Here is an 8,882-nt window from a genome sequence, read left to right as displayed (position 1 = left end):
GCCAGTCAGCAGGGGGGAGCACGCAGCCAGCGGAGGGGGCTCGCAGCAAGGCAAGCAGGGTGGCGACCAAGGTGCGGGGGGAGGGCGCGGGGAGAGAAGGGTGGGAGCGGCAGGGCGGAACCTAGGCAGCGCGCGGGGCGAGGGCAGCAGTGGGCGGGGTGAAGGTCGCGTCTAAAATTATGGGGTTTATTGGTTGACGATGTTGGAAGATTTCATTGCAGTGTTCATATAATCAACCACCTTATAGATCTACTTTCAATGGAAGGTGATTTGATTTTCAATCATTTTAAGGCACAATAGAACCACAATGTGTGCCTTGAAGAAGGAGATCATTTATGTTACCAAAGAAGAATTTCAATTAACCTTCATTTCAAGCTAAAATTATTTCACAAGCAACATGATGAAGATCAAAAGGTTAGCATAATTAGGTTGACATTGAAGAATAAATTTAGTTTGCAACATTAGAACCCTAATTGGCATTTCATGAAGTGAAAGGGCTTGCAAATGATATTATTATTCAAGATGAAAGTGCAATCGGAGGAGAAGCAAATTCAATCTATAAAACCTCCTGTCATTCAGCCGTCAAATCCTTTGTTCACAATATTGGCAAATATTTAGTGCGAAATTATTACAACTAAAGTTTTGATATCATTTTATCTCAAGACTATGAAAACATCTAAGCATGAGTATTAAATCATAAAGAACATGATATGTTGTTGAAATGCATGTGACATGATTTAGTAAATGTTACATTCAGTGAACTGCTATTGGAAGAGTTGTGGAGTACTAATTTGAAGTGAGAGGTCATAGAGGGCAACTAGCTTGCAAATCTGAATGCTCAACATTGTTATGAGAACACAACTACCTCTTGTGAAATGCTGGGCTCACTATGTTGAGTTGGAGCATTTGCATTTCTTCACTCACAATATCATATCAAAGAGGCAACTGACCTTTCTAGTTGATGACTTTGAAATATGGATAATAAGAATTTCTCATGAAGAAGATTTTCTTCTTATCCATATGTAACACACTAAGCCCATCAGTAAAGCTAGTGAGAACTGCCCATTCAATTTGTTACGAGAATCTGGGTTCTCACTCTTGAAGAGAATGAGTGGCTTAGTGTCGTTGAAATACAACGAAGGTAAAAGACGTATCCACAACTTTTCCTGAAAGTAGATAATGAAAAACCCTGCCAAAACAAACCAGTTACTTAAGCTTTTCAAATTTTCAAAGGGTATGCATTAATGTGACACCATACATACTGATGGAAGCTTTCTGAGCTGGTTCAAATGGTCAACATGCAGTATTGCATTTGACAGCGTAGGAACATCCGAATAAGCTTCAGCAAGTCCAAAAGTTGTCTGTGCCCCTCTTTCATCTTTGCTTCCCTAGCCTCCCGATGCCTGTGGAGATGCTTGCCATAAAATTGTTGTACATTCTTCAATGTATGAGTGAAGTCAAGCACTTCAATTTTATAAGTACGCAGCAAGCGCAACTGAGTACAAATAATGTTTGTTCCCTCCTCTATTGCTCTGCTTTGGAAGTACCTTATGTAATTACATAGCATATGGGCAGGCCAAACATTGAAATGTCCATGCATCGGCACAATCACCCGTGGAGACAATTCTGGTAGTTAGAAAGTCCTGAAATGACAATCACTTTTACCAAGCAAAAACTAGAAATAACACGAGTGCATGATATTTCAGGGCAAGCTTGAAACATGTAAAACTTGCTTAAATCAACACTTCTTGCCTGCATGCTTCCGCCAGACTTAGCATCTAGCAATGAGCTTCCTTGACCGCACAATTTGAGGTCAAAATATACTTCTCTTAGATGACAGATTGTCAACATTACACTGGAGGAAAAGAATATTAACAACTGTTGCCTTTATCAAAGGAACACAAATTTTTGACGGAAAAATGGATATCGGGTGAATGTTATCCACAAACTGTATGTCTTTAATGTACGGCTGCATTGCACATACTACTCAGATTGTGAGACTCAAAACTCTTAGGTGCAATAGTGACCAATCAGACATGAAACAATCATAAAAACATTGAAGTAGCTTCGATATAGTTGGAGCCTATTCATGGAAAAAGGAGGGTTCATGCACCAGAGACTATGGTTGATGTCATAATGAGAATTTTGAAATCAAACTTGAACAGCTAACACTTTCTAACTTAATGTACTGCTAAGAGCAAGGTTGGGTTACGAAGAAAAGTCTACAGATTCTATTACTAAAGACTTCCATTTGGAGAGATTTTCAACAAAAAGAAAACTGTACAGCCAATCAAGTGGTGGTATATGTATGATCTGAACAAGCTGAATACTTTTTTCGTGCGCATTTAGAGAACATATAAAACCCGTGAGTGGTGCGGGGACAATCAGTGATGGATGAAAATGGAAGGACCTCAGAAGAGAGTGTTTGCCCTCATGAATCAGTCTATCTGTGTATAGTAGTAGAAGGTAATCCTGGAAGATTTTGAGAGTATCAGTTGGTTGCGAAATTCATGACAAAGGTAACATGCCAGACATTTGGAATCAAACTGAATTGTCCTAGACTTGTGGTCAACATGAAAGAGACTTGAACAATGCCTCTATCACATCAACCACATGCACACGGTGGTATCATATAGAAAGTGGCTGAACGTCAATGGCACGTGGTTGTCTATACAATCACATGAATAAAGGTATTGGACCTTGCATCCAACTTGATAATCTATGTTAACTCTGAATGCTCCCTCGCATGAAAAACATGCATCAAAAGAGAGGAATGTTGTAATATTTGAGATTGAAGTAAATATATATTTGAAAAGTAGAGAAAATAAAGTATCATAATAATATATAATAAACCCCTTATCTATAAATTATTCTTAAATAAAATGCACCCTTTTGCTATTCAATATGTAAATTATTTTCCAAGTTCCATTTTATGACACTCTTATGTTAGTAAAAATGTGTGAAAAAATGAAATTTAAAATATCCTTAGGTTGAACTCACGTGATAATCACATATATTGTTGAGTGACCTCCTCGAGTTTATGCTTTTATGCTTGTGTACTATGATAATCCATAGTAAGTACTATTCAAAGTTGGAAAAGCTTGTACTCTTTCTCCATATCCTTTAGCCTATTCTTGAATCTCGGCATTGTAAAAAGCAAAGAATAATATTTTAAAACGATGATTTTTCTTGGTTTCGTTCATCCTCTACCCATGTTTGGTGGTCTTTACAGATCACATTTGCTTGACACCAAATTCAGATGTTTTGTGATTGGTTACATTACTAAATTGTGAATTAGTTGGAAATGGTTTTGGAAATTTAATGTAGTGTGTATAGATCTGTGAATCTAAAAAGTTTCCAATGGTCCAATAGTTAGCAGTCCTTCTATTTGCCAATGCTTTGACGTCATTTTCAAAGAAAATACATTTTTGTTTTTGATTCTCATATGTTCATGGAAAGTGTTGAGACCATTAAATCTTGGAAAGGAAAGAAAATAGCATGAGGCTCTCTAGCAAATCTCTAAAGTACGTTGTGGCTAAGATGAAGTTGTGCCAATTCGCTAAATGTGAGATCATGGTGGATTTTTTGAACTGAAAATGCTTGGACCATCGACTTGGCCATGCAAAACGTCTTTCTTGCACTTGCGCCCGTAGGAAGTTCTAAAAAACATATGCATATGCCAAGGGGATTGGAGATGGTGTTGCACGGATAAATATGATGCTAATGCTGGAACCATTTTACCGTTTCTTGCCAACTTCCATAACGAACCATGTTCTAAGTATCTTATGCTTTTAAGCTTTGGAGGATGAAAAGCACACTCAAGCCATGATAGATGATTATGACACGTGGTCTAAAATCAACATCTCCATTTGAACCATGTGGATCAACGAAGGTTGAGAAAACCCAAAATTTCCTTAAAGCTGCCTACCGTTAAAAAAAAGTTCTAAACATGTATTAACAACATTAGCATGACATGAGGTCAAAAGAGAAAAGCTATGACCACTTTGAGTTTGAGCTTTTTTGGTCATGTGGTAGGACTCAAATTTGAGATCTGTTGTATTGGAAGAAGTATGTCACAAGGAGGATGTGAGGTTTCAAGCTCCTTTGGACATGAAACGCTTACAAAAGAAATAATGACATCTATTCTATTTCTTAAGGCTGAGAGATCCACGTGGCTTGCAAGGAGGCTTTCAAGGGCATTTGGACATTAAGACCGCCTTCTTACACAGAGATCTGCATGTGCTTCTCAACCTCGTGCTTTTGTATACAGCACGGGAAAGAACATTTGGTGTACAAACTAAGAAAAGCACTAGATGGCCTTAAGCAGAGCTTGGTATTATGGTTTTTTAAAAGATCGATTAACCCCCCCCCCCAAACTCTTTCTCTCTCTCTCTCTCTCTCTATATATATATATATCTCCATATATGTGTGTGTGTATACATGTATGTATACACACACACACACATATATAAAGATATGAATGACAAAAAAACATTGAAAAAATTGAATTTTTTTTGGCAACATGTGGAAATAGGAGGGCGTCAGGAGGGCAACAACGCCCTCCTGTTTCCACCATGTTGCATTTTTTGGGGGTCCATTTTATAGTTTTTTTAAAGACCAATTAATCCCCGTCCCCCACCCCCCCCTAAACTCTCTCTCTCACACACCAACACACACACACACACACACACACACTCTGTCTCTGTCTCTTTATATATCTATCCATATATATATATGTGTGTGTATATATGTATGTATGTATGTATATATATATGTATATGTATGTATGTATATATGTATATATATATATGTATATGTATGTATGCATGTATATAAATCCAAGAAAAAGCAAAAGGCTATGTATCTATCTATATATTTATCCATATGTGTGTGTGTGTGTGTATGTATCCATATATATATGAATAATGAATATATATATATATATGGGGGAATGGGAGAGAGAGAGAGAGAGAGAGAGAGAGAGAGAAGAGAGAGGGAGAATCGAAAAAAATATTATATATACATATATATATATAGAAATGAATCACAAAAAAAATGAAAAATTTGAAAAAAAAATTGCAACATAGTGAAAATAGGAGGGCGTTGGCACCCTCCTATTTCCACCTCTTTTCCAATTTATAGTTTTTTTGGGACCAATTAATCCCCCCCCCCCTGTAAACTCTCTCTCACACACACTGTGGATGAGCAACAATGTGGTGGCATTGTTGCAAACATACACATTGGGGATGCCATAATGCATCATGGCATACGTGGAGCCGTCAATTTCGAATTACAATGGAAGAGAAAGAGTGGGAAGAAACATGATACAAATGTAAAAATAGGAAGTGACTCAAAGGATATTCACAACAAAAGGGTAATGGTGTGAAACTACATTCGTAGAGAAGGGTGGCTCATGTACAATGGAATGGAGAGGAAGGAATACAAGTAAAGTGAAGTGAGGGAGCATTCTATGTGGACGAAGGGAGAGGGCATCAAAGGAAATGGGTATGGACTAAGGAGGTGGAAAGGAGCATAGCTACAAGTGGAAGGTTGGGTGTCAAATGAGGAGTATGTGTCCATTACAAACAAAAGAGCCTTCTTAAGAAGGAAAGGTGAGGTAGTAATCCCCCAAATAAAATAATGCTACTTTTCTAAGTTTGTCTTCTTTCAAGCCCATAGTTGGCCGCACCATGAATTGTAAGCGACAATAGTTGGGCTTCTTTTTTCCTATGCTCCAAACCATATCTTAGACCCTTTGATTTGATCCTCTTTATTTTATATTTTGGATGGGCTAGCACAAAGATGCTCTACCAACTCAATCCCTCTTTCCTAATATTTTAAGTACCTTGCTTCCAGGGGTGACTCATGATTCTTATCCTCCCAAATTATTTATTATTATTGGACCATAGGGTGGCTTCCTTCCCATTAAATGTGGGTGAGGAGGAGACATGACCCATTCAAGATGCTCCTCCATCTCATCACATTTATGTATATTATAATGCACACACCTTAACCTATATGCATAATTGAAAAGATGCTTGCCTACATGGAGGGTGGCACATGGAGCTCCTTGCCACCTCAACCATGGGGCCATGGACATGTATTATTCTATGAGACTAATGCTAACATGCATTCACACACTTACTTATTACATTTACAAGAGTTCATTTTTTGGGTTAACGGATCCCCCCCCCCCGCTCCCCCCCAGTCATGGAATGCATAGCATTTCCATGACTGGGTCAGAGTGAGTATGAAACGGTTTCAAAAATCTTTTGTTGAAGACTTTCCAGTGATGTGGATTCGCTAATTCGTGCACCTCCACTGATCCATTGCTCCTCTCTTTGATCACCTTGTACGGACCTGACCATGTTCGGAGAAATTTCTTATCCAATTGATGGTCAAGTCTATTGTCAAAGCACAACACCAAATCTCCTTCATTGAACTATCATTCCTACCCTTTGCAGATCTTTGCATCCAGTCGAGCCTTTTGTCTATTCTGCTTGATTTTCACAAGATGTAGAGATTGTCGGCGTGTCTCTTCTAGTCTTTCCAACTGTATCAATCGAGCTTTCATCTTTTCATTTGCAGACAATTGTTGCTCTGAAGTGATTCTCAGGGTAGGCAGCTCAATCTCCAGAGGAAGCAAGCTTCTGTTCTGTATACAAGCTCAAAAGGAGTATGATCAGTTGCCATCTTTTGGGTTATGTTGTATGGCCATACGCTTTGGTCACTTTTTGATCCCACTGTGTGCGATGACCTGCAACCATCTTTCCAATAGATTTGCATAAGATGCCATTTGTGCATTCTACTTCACCATTTGAAGCCGGATAGTAGATACTGGAGGTACGATGGTTGATGCCCATACGATCCATCAGCAACTTCACTACATCACTCATGAACTATCCTCCATGGTGGTGGGAGATGATCTCCGTAGGGGTGCCAACCTTGTGCAAATGCAATCGAAAATGAAATTAGCAACTGCTTTTCCAGTTGCTACTGAAAGAGGAGAAGCTTCTGCCCACTTAGTGACATATTGGGTAGCCACTAAGATGTACTTCTTCTTTCGAGCCGTAATAGGTAGATGCCCTACAAAATCAATCCCCCATTTCTGGAAAGGATGAATGGAGATTACATGATGGTGTTGTCCGGGACGTAAATCCTTCCTACCAAAGAACTGGCAAGACTCACATGTTTTACAATGCAATGTGACATCCTTGAACAAGGTTGGCCAATAATAGCTAGCATGCAGAATCTTCTTGGCTATGTAATAAGCTGCATAATGACCACCACAGAATCCGTCGCGGTATTGATTCACAACCTTAGATGCATCTTCAGCATCTATAGCTCGCCGATGTACTCCGTCAATTCCTTGGCGATACAAAACTCCATCAAAGATGGTGTAGCATCTGCTATCCCTTCCGATCTTCTTACGCTCATAGCTAGTACATCCAGGAGGAAAAGAAAAGGTACACAAAAAGTTGTAAATACCTCCATACCATGGATCATCAATAGAGATAGCAGATTGAAGGTTTACTTCATGATTTTCTCCCAAATCAATGAGAGCATTTTTCAAATTGGAGCAACCTCCTTTCACAAACTTGAAGGAAAAATTATAGTCTTGGAGTATGGCTAACCATTTAGCAAGTCTACCCGAGGGATGAGAGGACTGCAAAACTTGCTTAGCTAATCCATTGTTTGAAATGATTACAAAATGCCGACCAATGAGATAATGTTTAAATTTTCAACACAAAAGATTAATGAAAGTGCATGTACAAGAGGCATAGCGTATTGGGTACATGAACCAATCTTCTCCTTGTTGAAGAAGAATGCCAGCCAATGTGTGCGTACCAAATCCAAGGTTGATGTAGAATTCCTTTGACCAATCTGGATTGCGGAGAATGGGTTCTGAAGCTAAAGCATCTTTCACTTGTGTGAACCCATGGTCACACTCTTCATTCCAATAGAAATCAGTGTTTTCTGAGAGCAATTAACTTTGGTCTTTGTTTAACAGTATCCCATTATCATAACCAAAGACCAAAGTTTTTTTTTGGCAAGAAAAAAAACTTTGGTCTTTGGTTATGATAATGGGATACTGGGATGCAAGTTGTCACCAAAGATGGAATGGGTAAATGTATGCACGGGTGTGCTAGAGTCATAGGTGTTGTGATCAGCACCTAGAAAAGGAGTAGATCCCATGATGTAATCAAACACATTAGCACACTGAAATATCCTGCAGAAATTGAGAGGCTTTTATAGATCCCAGTGTTGTGTGCTGTAGCCAATCCAAATTTGATAATGGGCTCATGTCTATCCTCTGAAGTCCAGCTCAATGTATGTTGAAACACGTGTGGGGGGTGGAACTGTGACATTGAGTAGGTGGGTGTGGAGAAGGTTGGAACCCAGGAAATTTCTGACATCTTGAAGGTTGATTGTTGGAGTAGGATCGGTCCAGCAGACTATGCACTGTGCAGGTCCTTGAACTCAGTACTGTGCAGTAGGTGACACAATAATCAGGTCACCCAAGCTGATTGTCAAGGAACTTGTTGTGCAGGAAAGGGAAGTGCTGTTGTGGGCTGTTGTGTAGGTGGGAAGATTCACAGGCTGAGGACCAAGGTCATGACGGTACAGGAGTTGAGATCAAGGGCTGTTGAACAGATTACGAGGAGCTGAACACTGTACTGAAAAGTTAAATAGGTCAGTGGACAGGTTGTCATTGAGGTTGAAAGCATTGGTGACTGTGTGGGTGTGCGCGCATGTGGGCGTTTGTGAATGTGTGTGTGTGTGTGTGTGTGTGTGTGTGTGTGTGTGTGAGAGAGAGAGAGAGAGAGAGAGAGAGAGATTAATGTCTGCGGGAGGCCAAATGGGCCTATGAGAGAAAGTAC

This window comes from Dipteris shenzhenensis, chromosome 10 (assembly GCF_047967505.1).
Source record: "Dipteris shenzhenensis isolate YYH24624 ecotype China chromosome 10, Dip_SZ_1.0, whole genome shotgun sequence".
NCBI lineage: Eukaryota > Viridiplantae > Streptophyta > Polypodiopsida > Gleicheniales > Dipteridaceae > Dipteris > Dipteris shenzhenensis.
This window is presented reverse-complemented; position numbering follows the sequence as displayed.